The 25,390-nt window shown below is 38.0% G+C and overlaps 2 long non-coding RNA genes across 2 annotated transcripts; both read right to left on the reverse strand.

Annotated features, from left to right (window-relative positions):
* Positions 1-12,152: 12,152 nt before the first annotated feature.
* On the reverse strand, positions 12,153-13,652 carry LOC127101118 (uncharacterized). Its single transcript, XR_007794567.1, has 2 exons — positions 12,863-13,652; positions 12,153-12,512 (listed from the first exon to the last, which is right to left on the reverse strand). It is a non-coding gene; the product is annotated as an uncharacterized LOC127101118 (long non-coding RNA).
* A 9,955-nt stretch (positions 13,653-23,607) lies between these two features.
* LOC127101120 (uncharacterized) lies at positions 23,608-25,101 on the reverse strand. The gene is made up of 2 exons (XR_007794568.1): positions 24,309-25,101; positions 23,608-23,958 (listed from the first exon to the last, which is right to left on the reverse strand). It is a non-coding gene; the product is annotated as an uncharacterized LOC127101120 (long non-coding RNA).
* Positions 25,102-25,390: the final 289 nt, after the last annotated feature.

Here is a 25,390-nt window from a genome sequence, read left to right on the forward strand (position 1 = left end):
AGGTATTATGGGTGAATTTGATACCCTTTTGATGCATGTGTTTGACAAGAGGTTTAGGCCTGCTACCCTTGGTTGCTTTTTGTGAATTTTAATGGCATAATTCATGTGGTTACATTTTGATTTGGGGGCAACTCTGGATTACCCTATCTTGTTTCTCTAACCTGTTTGTTGAGTTTTTTTGTGAGGGCTCACATGACTCTTGCAGAGATGGCTTGCCTGGTGTTCCACTTTATTTGTGGGAGACCACCTAGAGGTTTATTCCGATTACCTGTACTGACTCACTTTCTTTGATGGTGCTAGCTTGATAGATCTCTAGGTTTCTTATTCCTTTATTTGTTGTTGCTTCGGATCTTTATCCGTGTGGTAGATCTCTTAACCCCTTTATCTTTCCCGCATTTTACTACTTTTTGCCTAAAGACCTCCATGAAGAGGCAATTGACGGATAAAAGGGATCAATAATCAATTCCCCGTTATTTAGTGCGTCGTTCTTTAAGATCACACTACGTGTCGATGCTTTAGAACAAAAACCCCAGATCTTTTGTCAGGTCAGTCAGTGGAGAGGGTTCCACCTTTCTGAACCCCCACTTTTTGTCATGATCTCACCCTATCCAGGGTTAAGAGCTATGAGGTCTTATCCTCATTACCCCTTTTGCATGAGCGTTCCTAAAACCCCAAACAACTCATTGATTTTTCTTCTCCTAAGAATAAGTTATCTCCTTCTACTACAGGCGAGTAAGTCTCCAAAGGTCGAGCATCCGGTAGATTGCATAGTAACGTCGTTCACCCCAAAACACAACCCTTACCCCCATAGGTGGTCGAACTACGTTTTGCTCTGATTTTCATCCCAGATGAGATACGTAGGCATAAGACGCGATGTCTTAGCGAGCACACTCCTCTTTAACCCATAGGTAGCCGAGCTACGAAGACTCTAATTCTCAGATTCAGATGAGATACGTATGCAGTGGATGCGACGTCCGTGCGAGTCATTTTCTTTTGACCCTTCTTTTAGTAAGTAGTACATTAGATAAACATACACGCTTTTCTCATTCCTTCAATCATGTTTGCACAAATAAATTTTCACAAAAAACAACAACCTTTGCAACAAATGTGAAAAGGGCTCCCTAGGAGTAACTAGGATGCTTTGGGTGCCTAATACCTTCCCATTGCATAACCAACCCTCTTACCCAGATCTCTGACATTTTTACTAGTTTTTGATTCGATACAACTTTTAGGTTTTTGTTCGCTTTCTAACCATTCCTTTGGATAAATAGAAGTGCGGTGGCGACTCGACTTGTATGATTTACCTTGGATTTAGTCAATATCTCTAATGGTAACGAATACCCTGCTACAAGTATTAATGAAAAGAGTTTGAAAAATCAAAGGCATAAGGCCTAGGTTTCTAGTTTGAAAACAATGTCAAAGTTTGCACAAAATAAGTTTGGCTTGGGTTAGAGTGAGGATAAGAAGAGAAGGGCTAGTCCTAAAGCATGCAAAGATAAGAGAAGAGATAAAACCCTTGGAGTTCCTTTTCTTGAGATCATAAATATGATTCAAGATGCTCCTTTTCTTTGGACTTAGCAATCACTCAAGCAATCAAACAAATATTATATTCAACCTCCTAGGATCTCCATTTGGCTTGTCTCTCTTAACTTGGCTACTCATGACAATGGTCCTTCTTACTATCTCAAGATGGCCTATCACACAAGAACAAACATCAAAAGGTTAACAACACAATAAGAGGAATGGAAAAAGAATGAGTTTAGATTAGGGGTCCTTTGAAGTCAACTTTAAGATTTAGCATTCTAAAGGCATGAGGCCTAGTTACTCTTCAACAAGTTTAGCATTCTAAAGGCATGAGGCCTAGTTGCTCTTGAACTCCTTTAAGCATAGGTAAGGTCCTGATTCTAAGTCTTTTCTCATTTTTGCATTGGGTTCACATAAACAAAGACAAAACAAACACAAAGCAACAATATATTTATATACAATAATGAGCTCAAATGAGCAAAAGGAAAATGACATAAACATAAAATATGAGCTCAAGTGAGCAAAGTAAAAAGAAATATAAATAAAAGAGCAAGAATTAAAGTGCATTAAAGTAAATTTCAAGAAATTAAATGCTTGAATTAAAGTTAGTAGTTAGTAGTTAATGTTAGTGTGTCATAAGATAGTTTAGCGCTATGTTAAGCAATCGTAAGTGGACTAATATAGTAGTCACACTTATCTGAGCCCGGTCAATAAAACTATAGGCAAATAAACACAAGTTAGAGATCATGACTAGTAAGCCAAGCTCCTACAACTTGCCATGCCAAAAGAAAAGAAGGAAAGCCTTGTATGGACTTTAGGTTTTTTGCTTGACCAAGAAGCAACCTATCTTGGACACAAAGCAACTCACTTGATCTTTGATTAAGTTGAGTTTGATTTGGATCAAAGAAGGTTAAGCCTCCCATATATCAAGGCTAACCATAAATCATTAACTCATTGGCCAAAATGAAAAGAAGAAGTGAGATGAAGATGGAATGGATAAAAGGAGAATTCAAATGACATAATCAAAACACAATGATCAAATATGAATCAAATCATCATCAACCAATGTAAAACAGAAGAGAAATGAACATTAGAAGTCAACAAAGTTAAACATATTTTTTTGGTATTTTTGGAATTAAAATAAATGCAAAAATTAAAATGGACAAAGTATGGTCAAACCTCAAATTCAATTCAAATCAACTTGGATAAGTTCAATTGAATCATCATAGGTCTAACATGGTTAAACAAGGTTTGACAAAAAATTTCAACAATTTTTGAAAACAGAAACTATTTTAAAACAATTAAAAACAATGAAAAATAACACAAATGATTTAAAATATCAAATAAATCTCAAATCAATTAAGAAATTGAATAGACTGTTTTTCATAGACTTGTCATGATCCATATGTGTTAAGAAAATATTTTTGGAATTTTTGGATATCAAAAAGTATTTAAAATGAATTAAAAACTATTAAAAACAAAATAATTCACAAAAAATATTAAATGAAGTCACAAAAATAATTAAAAATCAGATTATGAAACTAGATTTTTCAAGAATTTTTTAGTCATTGATCTCATATTTTTGTGACCTCAAATAAAATAGTTATGAATTTTTGAAATAAAAGAAATTAAAATAAATTAAAACAAAAATAATAAAATGTCAAAAATCCAGGGCGCTTGGATCTGCTTCATTAAATGACATGGCCTTATCACACGGTTCAGAAGTGATGGTGTACCATGATCCTTAGTCCAACGTGCCACAAATGGAATTAAAAAAGGTCAAACAAATAAAAGGCTGTGATTAAAACGTTGGAGCCAGATCTGAGGGACAGGATGCTCCCACGTGGGGATGGTGGTGGAAACCACCATCTTCTCCGGCGGACCAACCAATTCCGGCCACGAGTTGCAGGTTTTTGAACCTTAACCAAAATACACGAGCCAGGTACCAAAATGAAGCTAGGGTGATGTACATCACCCTTGTAACCTTGGATTGTCCTCAAGATTTCTATCAAGTGAGAAATCTGAGCTTGAAATTCAAGGTGTGCAAACTGAAATGCTTCAAAACATGAAATCAAGACCACCACTGGCCTGCCTCTTGCTCGAGGACTTCAGAAAATAGTTTGAAAACAAGCAATTCACATTGTATAGCAAGCTTTAGATCAAAACAGTTAGATGATAAACCTTTGAAGTGCAACTTTAAACAACACGATCTGCTCAAACTCTTGCTTCTAATTTGATCAGGAGATGATGAGGATGCAAGGCTTAGGAATTGAAACTTGAAGATCAACTGATTATGTTGAAATTCAAGTTTGAAATTGAGAAATAAAAATCAGAATTCCTTTGAGTATGGTTGGGTTTTGATTTCAGCAGAGCTTCAGATCACCATAAGGTTCCTTTTTGAATGAGCATGGCAATGTATTTATAGCTGAGATGGATGCAAGCAAGTGATTTACTAGTGTGCATGAAGCTTTGGGTCCTCCATGCATGGGCCTGTACAGGCGCATGTCAGACCCAAACTTGATTGGAATTGCATGCTGATATAATTCTGAGATGGTTTGGACGTGCAAAAGGCCTGCTGTTATCTTATGCATCAAGTTACAAAGTGAATTGCATATTTGGTCATAAATGTTCATCTCTTAGAAAGTCCCACATGGAAAATCCAAACATGATGGTGTGAGTAATGGTTGGAAAGGTCTTGACATAAGTAACAAAAGCTATGTTGGGCAAAAATCCATTTGTAGTTTGTAAATTTATGAAATCTGGCTTTGAAGTTTGGGGTACAAAACATGCATAAGTTCCCTTTGAAATTTTTTGCCAAAAGTGACCAACTTCAAGCCCTTCTGTTTCAATTATGAAAGCCTCAAATGGAAAAACCTCCAACATAAAAGTTGTATATATTTTCAAGATGATCAGTTTAGACTTAAATTTTTCATCATTTGGATTTTATATATGAAAGTTATGGGCACTTGAAGTTGGACAATTTTCAAATTCAATGGTTTTGGTACAAAGTGACCTATAATGTTTTGTATTATCACATGTGTTTCTTTTAGGATTATGAAATTTTGAACAACATAAAATTTGAATTAGACATCTTAATATTTCCAATGAAATTGGTCTCACCTCAAAATCATAAAAAATAAGGAAGTTAGGTCCTTGGGAAGTTGACCCAAAATTAGGGTTTCAGTCAAAATGACCTATAATGTTTTGAAATGAACGGTGACCTTCCAAGTTTCAAATGAATTTTTTATGAATATGAAAGTTGTTAATATGGTTCTTACGAAGATGTTTTCTCTTGAGGTCATCTTCATATGACAAACACATCAAAAGTTAAGTCTCAGGGATCCTGAGTTTAGTCGTATGATTTGACTAGTCAACTTCTCAAGGCCAAACTTCAAATCTTGATGAATGAATGATTGAGGATACTCACATAAGCTCATATATGCATAAAATAGTGAATTAAATAACTTCACTTTATTAAATTTGATCAATGGTTGAGGTTGCTTCATGAGCAAGGCATAGTCAATGCACAGTTGAAATAGGGTTTCCTTGGGAAACAATCCTCAAGCCATTTGGTTTATCTTGATCAAATTGGCAAATTGAGATACTTGGGGGACACATATGATGATTAGGAACTTTGGTAACCATTGTCATGCTTGTTTTTATCTTCATCTAGCCATTTCATTTAGCATAGGAGCCTCTTAGGAGTAGGGGATCTCATGATTACTTGAGCTTCAAAACAAACGAGGTTAGTGACATATTTTTGTGCTTTTGGTTAGTAAAGAAAATAAGAAAAGCAATAATATACAATTCAATCATGCTTGTGTAAAGGCAAAGAGTCAGACAACATACGATCGCAAGTTTCGATGATGACAAATGACCACCATGCACGTCTACAAACAAATGCAACACATTACCTATCATATCCTTTCCTGCTTATCTAAATCTGTTATAATTCTTAAAAACATATGTGGATAAAGTGGGATCATGACGAAATGCATGAAACTCACAAAACACAAATTTATTCAGATTTGAAGACTTTGAGTCGACCATAAGGGTCGGCGCATAGCTCACGGGTCAGCGCATAACACAGACAAATTGGAGATTGGTCAGCACATGCTTGCTTGAGTCGACCATAAGGGTCGGCGCATAGCTCACGGGTTAGCGCATAAAACCCTTGAGTCGACCACAGGTCGGCGCATGGCATAGTGATGCTATCCACGGGTCAGCGCATGAAACCTTGTGTCGACCATAGGGGTCGGCGCATTTCCCACGGGTCAGCGCACACTGACCTATGGTCGACCGTTCGTGCGTAAACTCAGTTTTCTGAGTACTTTTCACTGTTTGAAAAGCTGTTATTTTTGGTTGGTTTGCTAGTTACTATAAATAGAAGTCAAAACACTTTTATCAACTAACATTTGTCAATTTGAATTCAAGTGTTCAAGGAAACAAGAAAGAGTGAAAAAGGTGTCCAAGATTCATCATCTTCATCTTCAACATTTCACAACACATCAACTACACACAACCATTTTTGGTGTGCTTCGTGATCAGTTAAAGGTGATAAGGTTCGAAGCTGAGATTGGAGAATCCGGTTCGGGTTGAAGCTTGTGGCAGGCTCTTTCTTGAATAAAACCGTTAGGGTTTTGTCCTCCAATACCGGTTTGTGTTTGGGGGTTTTTGGACGAATTGCTTCATCAATATTCAACTGAGCGAAGGTGATTGAGAAGAGGAAGTCTTCATCAGTCTAGTAGCGGATTCGGTGATATTGAAGGGTAGGATTCGGGTTCGATTCGTTGTGTTTGAGATCAGCCGGGCCGAGGGTTTGAAGAACGGAAGATTCTTCAGCAAAGGGGCTGGAATCGGAGGTCTAGCAACAACGATCGAAGGTCTTGATTCGTCTTGAATCAAGGAGCAAGGATAGGAAGCATCATTCAACACATTGGAAGTTCTGTTGTTTACTTGCTTTGCAATCCTTGTATAAACGGTTAAATTTCACAGGTGATATCTAATTAAATCATCTCAATTCTAATTTTAGAATTGAGGGCAGACGTACCCCGAAGCGAGGACGGCGGGGGAACTGCCTCATCAAATCTCTGTCGTCTTTAATTTTCTGCATAATTGTTTTTCAGCTTAAAAATTAAGTGATTTTAGTTTAAGCAATTTTACCAAACATTGATATAAGTTGAGTAAGAGATTAAAACTGTTGTTTGAATACAAAGTACAATAGTATATTGTACTAGGTCAATTTGAATTACTTACTCAACTCAAATATCACTTGGAGTGTTTATGCACACCAAGTGTTTGTTAATTTGCATAAGCCAAAGTTGTCTTAAGTTTGCATCTAGTTTAATTTGGTATTTTGGATCATTGGAACTAGGCTTGCTAGTAAGTGAAACATATCATTGATTGTGCAAATAGTGTAGTGATTCGTATTTCAATTTATCTCTATTCCATTAGCTTAACGCATATCCGGTTTTCCAATAACGGTTCGTTTTAGACTAAAATTTTCCTCGGCCGCTTCCGCATTTAAAATAAATTTTCAAAACCAATTTCTAATTGGTAGCGCCGATTCAAGTTTTTAATTGGGATCTATTCAACCCCCCCTTCTAGATCCGTGCCATAGTCTAACAAGTGGTATCAGGAGCTCCGGTTCACTCTGTGCTTCAAAATATAACTTTGATAGAAAATGGCTAACGAACCTAAAGGGGCTTATAATAGAGCTCCCGTTTTCAATGGTGAAAATTATAGTTATTGGAAAGACTGTATGCGGGTGCACATAAATTCCATAGATAGAAAAATATGGAATGTTATTCTCAATGGTCAAATTCAAATAACCATGACCAATGAGAACAACGAATTGGTGCCTAAGCCCGAAGCACAATGGACCGATGATGATGAAAAGAAATACAATTATGATTGGAAAGCCAAAAATATCCTAATCTCCTCATTAGGTGTAGATGAATACTATCGTGTATCCCATTCTCCTACTGCTAAGGCCATGTGGGATTCACTACAAATTGCCCATGAGGGGACGAATGATGTTAAGTTGGCTAGAATCAATACACTAACACAAGAGTTTGATCTCTTTTTCATGGAGCAAGGGGAAACCATTGCTGACATGCAAAAGAGATTCACTCATCTCATCAATCAATTACATTCACTTGGTAGGCCTGTTTCCAATGATATTGCTACTAATAAGATCTTAAGATGTCTTAACAGGGAATGGCAGCCGAAAGTGACCGCCATCAAAGAGGCAAATGATCTTACCACATTGGACTTGACAACATTGTTTGGTAAACTACAAGAGCACGAACAAGTTCTCTTGAGCCTGGAACAACACGAAAAGAAAGATAAGAAGGACAAAGCAAAGGTGAGTGAAAAGAAATCAATAGCTCTAAAGACTTCCTCCTCAAAGTCTCAAGCAAAAGAGCAAAGTGATTATTCATCGAGCGACGAAGAAGAAGAGGACAAGAGTGAAGATATGGGGCTGTTCGTTAAACGCTACAACCGTTACGTGAGAAAGAACGGCATCCAACATTCCGAGAAGAACTTGGTAAACTTCCGGAAGCAATCTAGGTACTCTAAAAATGATGACTCAAAAGGAAAAATAACTAGAGGGTCGTGCTATAAGTGTGGAAAGTCGGGTCACTACAAACCGGACTGTCCGATGAACAAGAAGACAAAAGAAAAAGAATCATAGTAATCACACAAGAAACCATCAAAGCCAAGGAGGGCATACATAGCTTGGGAAAGCGATAGTGACTCCTCCGATGATGAAAGCTCTAGTGATGAAGATGAAAATGCAAACCTATGTCTCTCTGCTCATCAAAAGAACAAAAAGAAACAGGTACGACATGCTAAATATGAAAAATCCTCTAGTATGTCTCATCATGAATTGCAAAATGCTTTTGATACTTTACACTGTGAAGCGAAAGAGGCCTTTAAAAGGCTTGCCTCAAATAAGAATTTTTTTTCACATTTGGAACATAAAATTCAAAAATCCGAAAGGAAACTTGAGGCACTTAAAGCTTCTATAGTGGAAAGCACAAAAACAAGTTATGAGGACCTTAGAAGTAGAATGATGAACTTTGGGTGTGATACTTGTTACATTTGGCAAGGTGAAGTAAGAAACCTAAAGGCCAAACTTGACAAGGCTCTTGAGCCCAAGATTACTTTTGCTATCGACAAATCAAACTTTCGAAAAAGTATGGTTAATCCATATCAAAAATATAAATATGTTATAAAGGATGAAGATAGCAAAAGCAATCTAAACGTAAATTTCTCTTGTCTCTATTGTTGCAAGAAAGGCCACTCCATTGCTAAATGTAGATTTAGGAGATTTTTAGTTCCTAAAGGCATTTATCAATGGATGCCCAAATGCAACCATTTCGTTCCTCACCATTCAGGACCCAATAAGCCATTGGGTACCTTCTCTTGTTAATTATATTGCCATAGGTACAATGCCTCGAGACTACCGAGAGAAGATGGGTTCTCGACAGTGGATGCTCAAGGCACATGTCAGGAGACATATCTCTCTTCATTGACTTCGTGGCTAAGAAGAAGGGATATGTAACTTATGGTGACAACAACCGTGTAGCAATACTTGGTAAAGGTAGTGTAGGTAACCCCTCTTCCACTACTATTTCTGATGTATTACTTGTCGAAGGTCTTAAACACAATCTACTCAGCATTAGTCAATTATGTGACAAAGGATACAATGTATCGTTTTCAAAAGATTGTTGCAAAATTGTACATAATGATGATAAGAAGAGTATGTTTAATGGCCTGCGTGTGAACAATGTCTATATGCTTGACTTAAATGAAGTATCGTTAACAAGTGACAAATGCCTTGTAACAATGAGTGAAGATTCATGGTTATGGCATAGGCGTTTAGCACATGTTAACTTTGACTTACTAAACAAAGTAGTCTCAAAAGATCTAGTCCTAGGTCTCCCCAAAATTAAGTTCACCAAGGATCACCTTTGTGATGCTTGTCAAAAGGGGAAGCAAACGAGGATCTCATTTAAATCCAAAAATATCGTTTCAACAACGAGACCTCTCGAGCTTCTTCATATGGATTTATTTGGGCCATCTAGGATTAAAAGTGTAGGAGAAAACTATTACAGTTTCGTAATAGTGGACGACTTTTCTTGATTTTGTTGGACTATTTTCTTAGTAAGTAAGAGCGATACGTTCGCCGCCTTTGAAAGATTTGCTAAGCTTTCCCAAAATAAACTAAATACAAACATTGTTGCAATTAGAAGCGATCATGGGGGTGAGTTTGAAAATCACTTATTTGAAGAATATTACGGTAACCATGGTATTGATCATAACTTCTCCGCTCCACGTACTCCTCAATAAAATGGGGTTGTGGAGCGTAAAAATCGAATTTTGGAAGTGTCGCACCTCGAAAAATGATAATGCGATCCCTCGCGATGGAACGCGGAAAAAATGTTGTTCGAAACAGAGTCGCCACCAAACTTTATTCATTCCAATCAAGGAATAGGAAAATATCGAGAAACCGTCTAAGAAAAAGAATAATGGTCGTCGCAACCATATTCGGGTTCGGGAGTCGATTACGCAAGGGGAAGGTATTAGCACCCCTCACGTCTGTTGTACTCAACGGGAACCTTTTAGTCTGATTTTGCTATTTGACTGTTAATTGACTGTTATTTGCTTGCTTCAAGTGATTAGAATTGATGATAGATATGGATGAAGACCTCAGGAGGGGGAAATGAGAGGTTTTTTATTAGTGTGCTCGCGAAGATACAGCAATCTCCTGCCTACGTATCCTTATAGTGCAATAAGGAAATCAGAGCATTCGTAGTTCGGGCTACTACGAATATTTGGTGGGTTTTGTTTTGATGAACGACTGTGTAGGTCGGCGTTCTAACGGCTAAACACTGGCTTGTCTACTCTCAGGGGAGGCTCTAGCACTGGTTTGTTGTGCGTATTAGAAAGGATTAACAGTGTTCTTTTGAAAGGGTTTTGGTCACGCGGGGGTGACAAGTTGATTTGATGTGTTTGGGTTTGATTGGTTTGGTTACGATCGCACGGGGGCGAGAAGTTAGGTTGATTTGTTTGAGATGTTTTTGAAGAACGACGAAAGATTGAGCAATGTGGTGTTCACCAATCGTCCAATTCTTTCGAGGAGTAATAAGGCGTTCGCCTTCTATTCCTTTTCTCGTTCGAATTATTTTGAAAGTTTGTTTGTGGATGTCGAATATGCACGGTAGTGAGGCGTACGCCCCCTACTTGCTTATTCAAAGAATAACGAGGCGTGCACCACTTATTCCCTTATCCAAGTTTATTTAAAGTATTTTAGTCGGAAGTCGATAATTTGTGCAATATGGCGTACGCCAATTATTCAAATAATCGAGAGAGGGTGAGGCGTACGCCTCCCCTCTTTTATCATCCGAAGTTTATATTGTAAAAAGAAATGTTTAGATGTCGTACTCGATTGCGAAAATAGTTTGAATTTATTCGATTGTGTTTTAACTTGAGGACGAAGATTCGAGCAATGTGGCGTACGCCAATTATTCGAATAATCGAAAGATGGTGAGGCGTACGTCCCGTATCCTTTTTTCATCTGAAATATGGAATTACAAGGATTTGGAATTTGTAGAGATGATTTGAAATATTGTGATTATTAGTGTCATGGTTGGAATAATTTGAATTTGGAAATTATATTTGATTTTGAGAAGTGATTTGAAATTGTATGATTTAAGATTTGATCGGGTGACAAGAACTCACGCAATATGGCGTACGCCAATTATTCGAGTAATTGAGAAATAGTGAGGCGTGCGCTTCCTATCTCCTTTTTCATCCCAAATTTATAAAAAGATATATTTTGAGTATTACCTTAGTTTAGGAAGATGATTGGTATTTTGTATGATTGTTAAGGTTTTAATTGAATGACGAAAATCCGAGCAATATGGCGTACGCCAATTATTCGAATAGTCGAGAGATAGTGAAGCGGAAGCTTACTATTCTCCTTTTCATCCCAAGGTTTATGTTTGAAAGAGAAAATCCTTTTGAAATTGAATGATTTGGAAAAATGATGTGAAGTTGTGTGATTTAAGAATGAAATGAATTTTAGTGTATTATTTCATCTACTCGATTAATCAATAACCAAGTAGGTTTCATTGTAAGGAAGCCCAAGAGTAAGCTATGTGAGGTTGATGGCGATGCGAAGAGCAATCGACTTACAAGGGTGTTTTAAAATGGGCTCGATGTTGAATCGAGAATTGTGGTTTATGCTTTTTTTGAAATTGGTTTGTGTTGTTGATGAATTGAAATTGAATTTATTTATGAAAAAATGGTTTGGAATTGGATCAAACTAATTAAGTTAATTAATTTTAATTAATCGGATTTAACTAATTAATCAAAATTCAACTTAATTTAATTAAAAGTGATAGAAAATATCTTAGCAATGTTAGTTTAATGGATTGAATGAAATTGGTCACAATGTACTCCAAAAACCGGTTTAGACGAAATGACAATAAAATTGATGTCATTCGTGAATTCATAACGCGGTGAAATCATACAATTAATGTATTAAAACTTGGGCGGCACAACGGCATTGAATTACCGAATCCGTGGATCAAAGATTATTTCGAATTTCAAGGAAATGAAGCAAATAACCACAACAATAATAATATCACATATTGGCTTCACCAAATAAGTCCAGTATCTTGATGAATCTCTACAGGGTCTATGCTCACTAATATTTACATGGAGATGAATCTTTCATCCTAAATAACATTGCCAATTCAAACTCTTAGCCTAGTAAAGATTTGTCACAAACTTGAAACTCAAAACTGGATTTAATCCAAGCAGCATCAGTTGGAAAGGCATATTAGATAAATACAATACAACTCAAAAACATATCATTAAAACTCAGCTTAACATGCGATTGTAATTAATTTAAAGAACTCAACAGCTATTGCCACAACGCTTGAGAATTTCACTACAAACTTTTCTTCACAATTCTGCAGATGAAATCCAACAGCAAATGAAATGAAACCGACTTCGAAATTGAAGTTAAAAACCTACTCAACACAAATTGAATCTATCACTGAGGTAACATCAGTAGGATTTCCGAGTTTAAAGCATGAAATCAAGTAACATGATGAACATGAAGTCAACTAATTGACATCTTGATTCAGTTGGTTTACAAATTATCTATTCAATCTAGAAATCAAACAGCCCAACACAAAACAAATAGAGCGCAGTAAATCCCCAGAAGAACACAAACAGAAGGATGCAACCAAATCAAAATGCGACAAATACAAACCAAAATCGCATAGTACAATTGATTTTTAAGCCAAAGAAGACGAACCCTATGACGTCGAAGATGCAAGCTGGTATCGTTGTACTCGTCCAGTTGAGGTCGTCGTTGAGACTCGCTGAGTAGTGTTGTCAGTGACGGATGTTGTTACCCTATCGCGTTTACTGTGTTATGCGATTTGTGCTTCAAACAGGAACAGAATAAAATTCTCAAAATCCTATTCCAATTTGGAACCACGTACATAACAATAACGGCGGACACGGGTTGGTGCGAGCGGATTTGACGGCGGTGTTTACAGAATAGTGGAGATTGAAATTGGAAGGTGTTTGTTGGTGATGGAAGAAAGGCGACGGTGGGTTGGGTTTGTGAGTGAGGTGGGTCTTACGGCGATGACGGAAGGGTGGATCGCGGAGGTTGTGTGAATCAGAGAAGGACGGCGGATGGGTTTGTGAGGTGATTTTCGGTGATGGTTTTGTTGATTCGTGGGTTGAATGAAGGTGAAGATGGAGTGAGGGTTTTGATGGTGGTAGTTGGAATCGAGGAGGGCGATTGAGGGTGTTGATGGTGGAGACCGAAATGGTTGAAGATGAAGGTGAAAGAGTTTATGGCGGCGGAGAAGGAGAAGAGAGACGAGGGTTTTTGTGGTTTCTGTGAGTGTGAGGTTTGTGAGAGTGATTTATGAGGGAGAGGTGTGGAGAATGAGTGAATGAGAACCAGCTGAGGAATTCTGTGAGAGAGTGAGTGAGTTGGCGTGAGGGAGTGTGCTGTGAGAGACGTTGGAGAGTTTGTTGAGATTTTGTACAGAATGGAGAGATTTTGATGATTTGTTTTTGTTTTTTTCCCTTTTAGAATCCAATGTAAGAATATATATATATATATATATATATATATATATATATATTACACTTATTATTTATTTTTTAAAAAAAATAAACTTATAAAATTTCTAACTAATATTTAATTTGAATAGATTTCAATTATTTTAAATAAGTAACTAAACCAAAAATAACATGGACCGATTAGAAATGGAAATTGAGTACAAATTTTCTCGGAAAATTAAATCGACCATACTAAAATAGTCAGGACAAAATATATTTATTAAAAAAATACAGTCTTTCCTCAAATTCTGAAATAAACTTGCACCGATTAAAAAAGCTCAGGCGGGTCAGGATATAACTGAAACCGTCACTGCTGATTTTGCCTGTTCTTGAAAAATGATTCAACCGATTTGGCTGTATTTTCAATAAATTCATTCTGACTGATATTTTAGGTGTTATTCATGATGCAATGTATGTCATTCTATGCATATGATGCAAAAATGAAAATGAAAACAATTTTATGAATATTTAAATATGCCCGTACAAAATTGGGGTATGACAGCTGCCCCTATTTAATTAACTTGAACTAGAAGGTAAGAATGACGACAGTGTTCATACATTCGTGGTAGAAGGTAATTAAATACAAAAAGATCCAAATTTTGTCCTTTGAAATGCAATGGAATAGATGTAGAAAGCAAATGCAATGGATTCTAACAGCACCAAGGTAATAGGGGTAGAATGCCAAATCAATGCCAACCCTCGAGTCGACATGCAAATATTGCTCATGTCGTTTTTGATGCAAAGACAAAAACTGAACATGCTTTCTGGAACCAAAAGGATGACAGTAGAATTAATCGCCATCACCAAAAGGATGATAGTAATTCACTATGATTATCAGGATTGTCATCATCAAAAGGATGATGGATAAACCGAGCTTCCAAAAGTAGTCATCACCAAAAGGATGATGGTTATAGTGGATACAACAAAGATCGCCGTCACCAAAATGATGATGGTAAGATCAACAACCAATCTTGCTTATCACCAAAAGGATGAAAGTTAGATACAATCCAAAGATTTCCATCACCAAAAGGATAATGTCTGTCACCAAAAGGATGATGGTTATTCTGATTAAGTTCCCCACTACAGAGAGTATAATATCAAGGCTATCACCAAAAGGATGACAGTTGACTCATCAACTTCAAAGATCTCCGTCACCAAAAGGATGAGGGTAAGATTCAACAACAAAACTTGTTATCACCAAAAGGATGATAATAAGTCAAATAACTTCAATGATCACCTATCACCAAAAGGATGAAGGTATAATCACACAACAAACTTGTTATCACCAAAAGGATGATAACAAGTCAAATAACTTCAATGATCACCGTCACCAAAAGGATGAAGGTATAATCACACAACAAACTTGTTATCACCAAAAGGACGATAATAAGTCACACAACTCAAAGGATCCCCATCACCAAAAGGATGATAGTAAGATCAAAACAAAACTTTGTTATCACCAAAAGGATGATAATAAGTCAACAATCACCATCACCAAAAGGATGAAGGTATAATTAAAAGACACAACTTGTTATCGCCAAAAGGACAATAATAAGTCACACAACACGATTGATCACCATCACCAAAAGGATGAAGGTAAGATCAAGACAAACTTGTTATCAACAAAAGGATGATAATAAGTCAACAATCACCATCACCAAAAGGATGAAGGTATTGTCAAACGACAAAACTTGTTACCACCAAAAGGATGATAATAAGCACACACACAATTGATCACCATCACCAAAAGGATGAAGGTAGGATCAAGACACAAACTTGTTACCACCAAAAGGATGATAATAAGTCAACAATTACCATCACCAAAAGGATGAAGGTATTGTCAAACGACAAAACTTGTTACCACCAAAAGGATGATAATAAGTACACAACGCAATTGATCACCATCACTAAAAGGATGAAGGTAGGATCAAGCAAAACTCGTTATTACCAAAAGGATGATAATGAGCCCATAACTCAAATGGTCACCGTCACCAAAAGGATGAAGGTAAGACCAATCAACAAAACTTGTTATCACCAAAAGGATGATAACAAGTCAATAGTCACCATCACCAAAAGGATGAAGGTACTACAAACAACAAGACTCGTTATCACCAAAAGGATGATAATGAGTCAACAATCACCAGCACCAAAAGGATGAAGGTGAGATCATAACTTCGAAACTTGTTACCACCAAAAGGATGATAATAAGTTATAATAACTTCAAATATTGCTGACACCAAAAGGATGACAGTGGGTTTGGACTTTCCCAACGTCACCATCACCAAAAGGATAATGGCTCAAACCAAGCTTTATAATCTCTATCACCAAAAGGATGATATTTAGATTGAACTGGACGTCATCACCAAAAGGATGATGATTGAACCAAAATGACAAGGATCTTCGATACCAAAAGGATGACGATGAGATCACACGACAAAACTTGTTACCACCAAAAAGATGACAACAAGCTTTAACAATGAGAGGTCGCCATTCACCAAAAGGATGAAGGTTGGACCCAAAGCTTCCAGGATCTCTGACACCAAAAGGATGACAGTAAGACCACAAACGTCAAAGATTTACCATTACCAAAAGGATAACGGTTACCGTAAACAGGGTGATGATTAATTATTATTCCTCAATGGACTTTCACCAAAAGGATGATAGTGAGAAAAATATTGGAAAAATAAGGCTACTGTCAAAGTTCAGTAAACCTGATTTGCTGGGTAGTGTTGGAACATTACTGGGTAAGACTTGCTTGGGGTATCCACCAACAAAAGGTTACAGATCAAATACTCTCTAGGGAGGTGTAGTTTCCATCAACAAAAGGTTACATGAAACGACTCAATGAGGGACGCTCAACGCGAAACACGGTCAGTGTTTGGAGAAACATTGTTTGACTTAGCTGAGGATAACATCTTATCAACAAAAGGTTGAAGGATGTAACTCAATGGGGAACACCCGATAATAGGGTAAGAACTCACTCAGAGAAAAACAATGACTCAACTGAGGGTTGGCCTGGATGCCTACGACTAAACCTTGGATTTTGATTTGTGCTATATGCGTAAATGTCATGTATGCGTTATGTAATGAGGTGATGCATATGATGCATGTGATGCATGTTTGAATGCAAAGAATGATTAGTTTGTTTGGGATTGGCCCCCCTTTCCAAAGGCAATGTGTTTTCTGGAAACCAGTGATGGTTGTATTTGCTTTTGTGAAGGTGCCACCAAGGTGGGCTTTGGATTTTTGGTAATTGTCAATGTGGATTGGACTATTGTTTGGTAAACGGATCTGACTTCCCGACACCTGGTAGTTGATGATATGATGAACACGCAATAGGTGTGGATATGCTTGATGCTCCAAGTTTGATCTCTTGCTGATATGTTGTGTATTTGTCTTTGAGAAGATCTCGATTTCTTCTTCTGATGCGTTTGGCCAGCCCGTAACTGAGCATAGCGACGTGATCAACGCATGATGATTATGCTTTTGATGTGCCCCAAGGATTCTTGTTGTACTGGTATGGACTTTCGACAACTTGGTTGTGAATTCAAGCAGTCACTACTGTCTGACGCAATCTGCTTGACTGGCTTAAAGATATGGAGGGAATTTGCCCCTTGCAACTCGTTTTGCCCCTGATTATAGGGTGTTCAAAGGAATTCTCCTTGAAAGGAAACCTTGGGAGTGGTTATCCGATGACGTGGTCTGAGTCTGTTTTTCCCAACTCCTGAATCTTGCAATGGTCTGCCCCTGATTAGCCTTTGGGGAACTTGCTCTAGACGTCCTGAGTATTGAAGTGTTTTTCCTCCCTGATCAACCGATGCTTGGAGATTTGTCTTATACTGACTACTTCTTCAGTCAACATAATTAGAAAGACGCCATGCCCCTGATTCATAGGATGGTCTTGATTCGTGTCAGCACCAAAGATCAAGTGCCTTTTGAATTGCCCCTTGTTGGAATTTACTCGATGTCAAGTACCGTTTGACAATTAAGAATTGTTATTCAAGAGATGGTGATTTTAATGCAACAGTTATGTAAGTTTTGAAAAACAATCATTCATTTTGGAAGTGTTGTGGTAGTGTGTGACGAGTGGACCAAGAGTCCAAACGCGGTGCTGATTTAGCTAGTGTGTGAATGATATAGTGAGAATAGAATATTAGCAAATCTCTCGGAGTCAGTTTACTCAACCTTGCTATAGTATGCTTTCCGAACAAACCTTACTTCAATTAGGTCTTTTGAAGGTTGTAAGGTGGCTTGGTTCATGGTTATTGAAACAAAAGGATATAAGGCTTAAAGTTTATTTTAACCCACCCCTTCTTCATGATGATCTCCAATCCTACGTTCAGTTAATTCACACACATTCGTCTTTTGCAGGTGTAAGGATAAAGATGGTGATTCAAGGTCTCTTGGAATGGCAGCCACCTTATTTCGTTTTTGGATGTCGGTGACCCTTTGATTTTGGTATGGTGGTCACTGAATCTTGTTTTGTTTTGTTGGAGACTTTCATTGTCTCTTTCGATTTTTGTTTTGATCCCTAACTTTTGCATGGACCGCTTTGTTTGAAGCTTTAATCCATCGGGATTGCCCTTATTTTTGCCTAAGTCTCCTTTCAGGGTGTTGGACTTAACGAGCTTTTTCTTTGATTCTTTTTTTTTTGAATTGTGACTGCCAAGTCATTGGTCATTAAAGAACAACCGACATAAAATTTGGATTTGTATGGTTCCTTTGACACTTCAGGATGTGTGTGAGGAATGTCATGTGGTTGATCCTTGTATAGGATATTTCACCTTGTAATTTGAAAGTGTAGTCAAGTTAACTGAACACTACCCTGCCCCAGGTTAAGCGTAAGGGTTTGTAGATCCGAAAGAAACTCCTACTTCTAGGCTCGAAGTGGTTGACTAGGGATTAACTCCTTATCTCTCCAGTGTTTGGGGATTTGAAACAATGCCTGTACATCATTAGTAGGGTTTTATCCGAAAGCATACGATCAACAATTATGAGTATTGTATTTTCGTCATCCTCCTTCCAACATTTACTAACAATAGTGCGATAAAGGAGGTGAAGTGGAAAAGTATGTGCTTGTGATTTGCAAATGTGATAGATGAGTGAATATGAAAGATTGATTCAAAGCGTGCATAATCATCCCATTAACAAAACCAAATACAAATAACAATGTTTAAAGCATACAGTACTTAAACAATCAAGAACAAATGACAAGAATGCAAAAATGGTAAAAATGGCATAATGATTGCCTTCATTCAAAGCAACAGACTTCATCTCTTGATTCTTCGTCAGAATCTGCTCTGCTTGTTCAGGCCGGTGGGAAGCTTTACCTTCGAGCTTCACTTGACTCTGCATGCGCTGGCATGGGGTTCGTTGCAACGTTTGGCCTAACTGGCGTAAATGTAACTGCCTTACTATCAATCAGGTCCTGGACCTTGTGCTTGAAAGCCTTACAATTCTCTATTGTGTGCCCTGGGGCATCCATGTGATACTCACAGTGAGCATTGGCGTCGTAGCCTGGAGGATATGGTGGAGTTGCAGGTGTTATCTCCTTCAGAACAATCGATCCATCCTTTAGCAGGTAGGGGAGGATCTTGCTATATGATACTGGCAAAGGATCGAAATGTCTTTTTGGCCTTCTTGCCCTCTGATGATTGGGTTGACGTTGTTGTGGAGCACGTTGTTGTTAATTTTGATGTGGCTGCTGGTAAGCCGGCTGTTGATAAGGCTGTTGATACTGTTGTTGATAGGGTGGCTGATATGGTGTCGGGATGACAGCGGCAGCCTGATCGTAAGGCATAGGAGCATACGGACGTGCCCTATATCCCCCTCCTCCCATTATGGCATTGGTTTGACCTTCAGGTTTCTTTGGGAGATTAGGATAAGGTTTCTTTATCCCACTTGAAGCATTGGCGGCGCAAGGTAGCTTTCCCTTCCTGATTTGACTTTCAATCCGTTCTCCTACAGAGACAACCTCAGCAAAAGTTGGGAAGCTGGATCCTACCATCTTTTCCATGTACTGGGTGTGCAGGGTTCCCATAAACATATCAATTAGTTCTTTGTCAAGAAGAGGAGGTTGGACACGAGCTGCAAGCTCTCTCCACCGCTGGGCGTATTCCTTGAATGACTCGTTGTTGCGTTGAGTCATGTCTTGCAGCTGGGTGCGGTTGGGTGCTAGATCAGTGTTGTACTGATAATGCCTTAGGAAGGCTTCAGCAAGGTCTCTCCATGATTGGACCTGACCTCTCTCTAGTTGTATGTACCACTCCAAGGATGCTCCACTGAGACTATCTTGGAAGTAATGAATCAGGAGTTGATCATTACTGGTGTGGGCAGCCATCTTGCGACAGTAGGCTCGGAGGTGAGTTCTAGGGCAACTGATCCCTTTGTACTTGTCAAAGTCCGGGACTTTGAACTTTTGGGGGATCACGAGTCCTGGCACCAGGCACATATCAACGGCGTCCAAACCGGGAGTAGTGTGAATCTCCAAGGACTTGAATTTCTCTTCCAGAGCATGGAGTCTCTTAACAGCTGGGTCTGGAATACCTCCAACAGCAAGTTTGGCGGGTTGTGGCATGAAGAAAGCGTCATACGGATCTTCATCACCCATCATGGATCCATGGCGAGCAGATGTAGCAGAATGCTCGTGGGGGTTCATGTTGTCCATGGGAACAGGAACAGGAATGGGGATCGGTCCTCCTCTAGGCGCTAGTCTCAGCCTCTTTTTCCTTCTGGGCCAAGAGTAACATGGTTTCCAGCAAGCGGTCCATCTTTGTCTGCATGGAGTCAATGTCGGTCCTCATCGAAACCTGGTTTGCCTCAAGCTGTTCGAGTGTCATCTTGTAGTTGCGGCGTGTCTCGTACCGGTGTCGAGTAGTCAGCGTTACTGGAGAAAGATAGAGTATGATGTAAGTTTTTTATTTCTGGGAGATGATATGCAATGCATGTTGATGATGTGCAAATGCATGAAATTTTGCCATGTTTTTCGCAGAGGAATACAGACTCAATATTATTCATACGTCAAGTACGTCACGATGAAAGGAAGAAGCACGGGTTTCTCTGATCACAAGAAATTCCCCAAAGGTAGGTTCTAAAGTTATGTTTTCAAGGAAGGAACTTAGACTCACGGATCAAGTTCAAAACTTCCTCGCAATGGTGGGCTAGCCACATCGTGATGGGAGTTCTGAAATGATCTAATCTAAGTGGGATTTTCGTATTGCACGAACAGGGTGTAGACCCTTCGGTTCAATACTACACAATCACCAATTATGAAAACAAAACTTGGGTTTAAGGCGAGGTCCCTAGAGTCACGGATCGTGTTTAGAACCTCCCCCACAATGATGGGCTAGCCATATTGTGATGGAAACTCTAAACAGATCTACTCTAGGTGGAGTCTTCGTATTGTCCCAATGAGGTGTACACCCCTCGGTTCAATACTACACAACTCCGGGTTCTAAGTTTTTCTCGAAGCTCGGGTATGGAGCTTATCTCACTACATACATCAAGTCCCATATCAAAGTATTAAAACACAATACATAAACACAAGTAATCAGAATAAAATGCAGAGAGATAAACATGGAAAGAAAGAATATCTTCTAACAGTCATAGCAAAATTAAACTAAGTTAGGCTATACTCTCTCTTGCTTGGAGCAGGGTCCCCAGCAGAGTCGCCAGTCTGTCGCACCTCGAAAAATGATAATGCGATCCCTCGCGATGGAACGCGGAAAAAATATTGTTCGAAACAGAGTCGCCACCGAACTTTATTCATTCCAATCAAGGAATAGGGAAATATCGAGAAAACCTCTAAGAAAAAGAATAATGGTCGTCGCAACCATATTCGGGTTCGGGAGTCGATTACGCAAGGGGAAGGTATTAGCACCCCTCACGTCCGTTGTACTCAACGGGAACCTTTTAGTCTGATTTTGCTATTTGACTGTTAATTGACTGTTATTTGCTTGCTTCAAGTGATTAGAATTGATGATAGATATGGATGAAGACCTCAGGAGGGGGAAATGGGAGGTTTTTTATTAGTGTGCTCGTGAAGATACAGCAATCTCCTGCCTACGTATCCTTATAGTGCAATAAGGAAATCAGAGCATTCGTAGTTCGGGCTACTACGAATATTTGGTGGGTTTTGTTTTGATGAACGACTGTGTAGGTCGACGTTCTAACGGCTAAACGCTGGCTTGTCTACTCTCGGGGGAGGCTCTAGCACTGGTTTGTTGTGCGCATTAGAAAGGATTAACAGTGTTCTTTTGAAAGGGTTTTGGTCACGCGGGGGTGACGAGTTGATTTGATGTGTTTGGGTTTGATTGGTTTGGTTTCGATCGCACGGGGGCGAGAAGTTAGGTTGATTTGTTTGAGATGTTTTTGAAGATCGACGAAAGATTGAGCAATGTGGTGTTCACCAATCGTCCAATTCTTTCGAGGAGTAATAAGGCGTTCGCCTTCTATTCCTTTTCTCGTTCGAATTAATTTGAAAGTTTGTTTGTGGATGTTGAATATGCACGGTAGTGAGGCGTACGCCCCCTACTTGCTTATTCAAAGAATAACGAGGCGTACGCCACTTATTCCCTTATCCAAGTTTATTTAAAGTATTTTAGTCGGAAGTCGATAATTTGTGCAATATGGCGTACGCCAATTATTCAAATAATCGAGAGAGGGTGAGGCGTACGCCTCCCCTCTTTTATCATCCGAAGTTTATATTGTAAAAAGAAATGTTTAGATGTCGTACTCGATTGCGAAAATAGTTTGAATTTATTCGATTGTGTTTTAATTTGATGACGAAGATTCGAGCAATGTGGCGTACGCCAATTATTCGAATAATCGAAAGATGGTGAGGCGTACGCCCCCTATCCTTTTTTCATCTGAAATATGGAATTACAAGGATTTGGAATTTGTAGAGATGATTTGAAATATTGTGATTATTAGTGTCATGGTTGGAATAATTTGAATTTGGAAATTATATTTGATTTTGAGAAGTGATTTGAAATTGTATGATTTAAGATTTAATCGGGTGACAAGAACTTGTGCAATATGGCGTACGCCAATTATTCGAGTAATTGAGAAATAGTGAGGCGTGCGCTTCCTATCTCCTTTTTCATCCCAAATTTATAAAAAGATATATTTTGAGTATTACCCTAGTTTAGGAAGATGATTGATATTTTGTATGATTGTTAAGGTTTTAATTGAATGACGAAAATCCGAGCAATATGGCGTACGCCAATTATTCGAATAGTCGAGAGATAGTGAAGCGGAAGCTTACTATTTTCCTTTTCATCCCAAGGTTTATGTTTGAAAGAGAAAATCCTTTTGAAATTGAATGATTTGGAAAAATGATGTGAAGTTGTGTGATTTAAGAATGAAATGGATTTTAGTGTATTATTTCATCTACTCGATTAATCAATAACCAAGTAGGTTTCATTGTAAGGTAGCCCAAGAGTAAGCTATGTGAGGTTGATGGCGATGCGAAGAGCAATCGACTTACAAGGGTGTTTTAAAATGGGCTCGATGTTGAATCGAGAATTGTGGTTTGTGCTTTTTTTGAAATTTGTTTGTGTTGTTGATGAATTGAAATTGAATTTATTTATGAAAAAATGGTTTGGAATTGGATCAAACTAATTAAGTTAATTAATTTTAATTAATCGGATTTAACTAATTAATCAAAATTCAACTTAATTTAATTAAAAGTGATAGAAAATATCTTAGCAATGTTAGTTTAATGGATTGAATGAAATTGGTCACAATGTACTCCAAAAACCGGTTTAGACGAAATGACAATAAAATTGATGTCATTCGTGAATTCATAACGCGGTGAAATCATACAATTAATGTATTAAAACTTGGGCGGCACAACGGCATTGAATTACCGAATCCGTGGATCAAAGATTATTTCGAATTTCAAGGAAATGAAGCAAATAACCACAACAATAATAATATCACATATTGGCTTCACCAAATAAGTCCAGTATCTTGATGAATCTCTACAGGGTCTATGCTCACTAATATTTACATGGAGATGACTCTTTCATCCTAAATAACATTGCCAATTTAAACTCTTAGCCTAGTAAAGATTTGTCACAAACTTGAAACTCAAAACTGGATTTAATCCAAGCAGCATCAGTTGGACAGGCATATTAGATAAATACAATACAACTCAAAAACATATCATTAAAACTCAGCTTAACATGCGATTGTAATTAATTTAAAGAACTCAACAGCTATTGCCACAACGCTTGAGAATTTCACTACAAACTTTTCTTCACAATTCTGCAGATGAAATCCAACAGCAAATGAAATGAAACCGACTTCGAAATTGAAGTTAAAAACCTACTCAACACAAATTGACTCTATCACTGAGGTAACATCATTAGGATTTCCGAGTTTAAAGCATGAAATCAAGTAACATGATGAACATGAAGTCAACTAATTGACATCTTGATTCAGTTGGTTTACAAATTATCTATTCAATCTAGAAATCAAACAGCCCAACACAAAACAAATAGAGCGCAGTAAATCCCCAGAAGAACACAAACAGAAGGATGCAACCAAATCAAAATGCGACAAATACAAACCAAAATCGCATAGTACAATTCATTTTTAAGCCAAAGAAGACGAACCCTATGACGTCGAAGATGCAAGCTGGTATTGTTGTACTCGTCCATTTGAGGTCGTCGTTGAGACTCGTTGAGTAGTGTTGTCAGTGACGGATGTTGTTACCCTATCGCGTTTACTGTGTTATGCGATCTGTGCTTCAAACAGGATCAAAATAAAATTCTCAAAATCCGATTCCAATTTGGAACCACGTACATAACAATAACGGCGGACACGGGTTGGTGCGAGCGGATTTGACGGCGGTGTTTACAGAATAGTGGAGATTGAAATTGGAAGGTGTTTGTTTGTGATGGAAGAAAGGCGACGGTGTTTTGGGTTTGTGAGGGAGGTGGGTCTTGCGGCGATGATGGAAGGGTGGATCGCGGAGGTTGTGTGAATCAGAGAAGGACGGCAGATGGGTTTGTGAGGTGATTTTCGGTGATGGTTTTGTTGATTCGTGGGTTGAATGAAGGTGAAGATGGAGTGAGGGTTTTGATGGTGGTAGTTGGAATCGAGGAGGGCGATTGAGGGTGTTGATGGTGGAGACCGAAATGGTTGAAGATGAAGGTGAAAGAGTTTATGGCGGCGGAGAAGGAGAAGAGAGACGAGGGTTTTTGTGGTTTCTGTGAGTGTGAGGTTTGTGAGAGTGATTTATGAGGGAGAGGCATGGAGAATGAGTGAATGAGAACCAGCTGAGGAATTCTGTGAGAGAGTGAGTGAGTTGGCGTGAGGGAGTGTGCTGTGAGAGACGTTGGAGAGTTTGTTGAGATTTTGTACAGAATGGAGAGATTTTGATGATTTTTTTTTGTTTTTTTCCCTTTTAGAATCCAATGTAAGAATATCTATATATATATATATATATATATATATATATATATATATATATATATATATATATATATATTACACTTATTATTTATTTTTTTAAAAAAATAAACTTATAAAATTTCTAACTAATATTTAATTTGAATAGATTTCAATTATTTTAAATAAGTAACTAAACCAAAAATAACATGGACCGATTAGAAATGGAAATCGAGTACAAATTTTCTCGGAAAATTAAATCGACCATACTAAAATAGTCAGGACAAAATATATTTATTAAAAA

Source organism: Lathyrus oleraceus, chromosome 7 (genome assembly GCF_024323335.1).
Source record: "Lathyrus oleraceus cultivar Zhongwan6 chromosome 7, CAAS_Psat_ZW6_1.0, whole genome shotgun sequence".
Taxonomy (NCBI): Eukaryota; Viridiplantae; Streptophyta; class Magnoliopsida; order Fabales; family Fabaceae; genus Lathyrus; species Lathyrus oleraceus.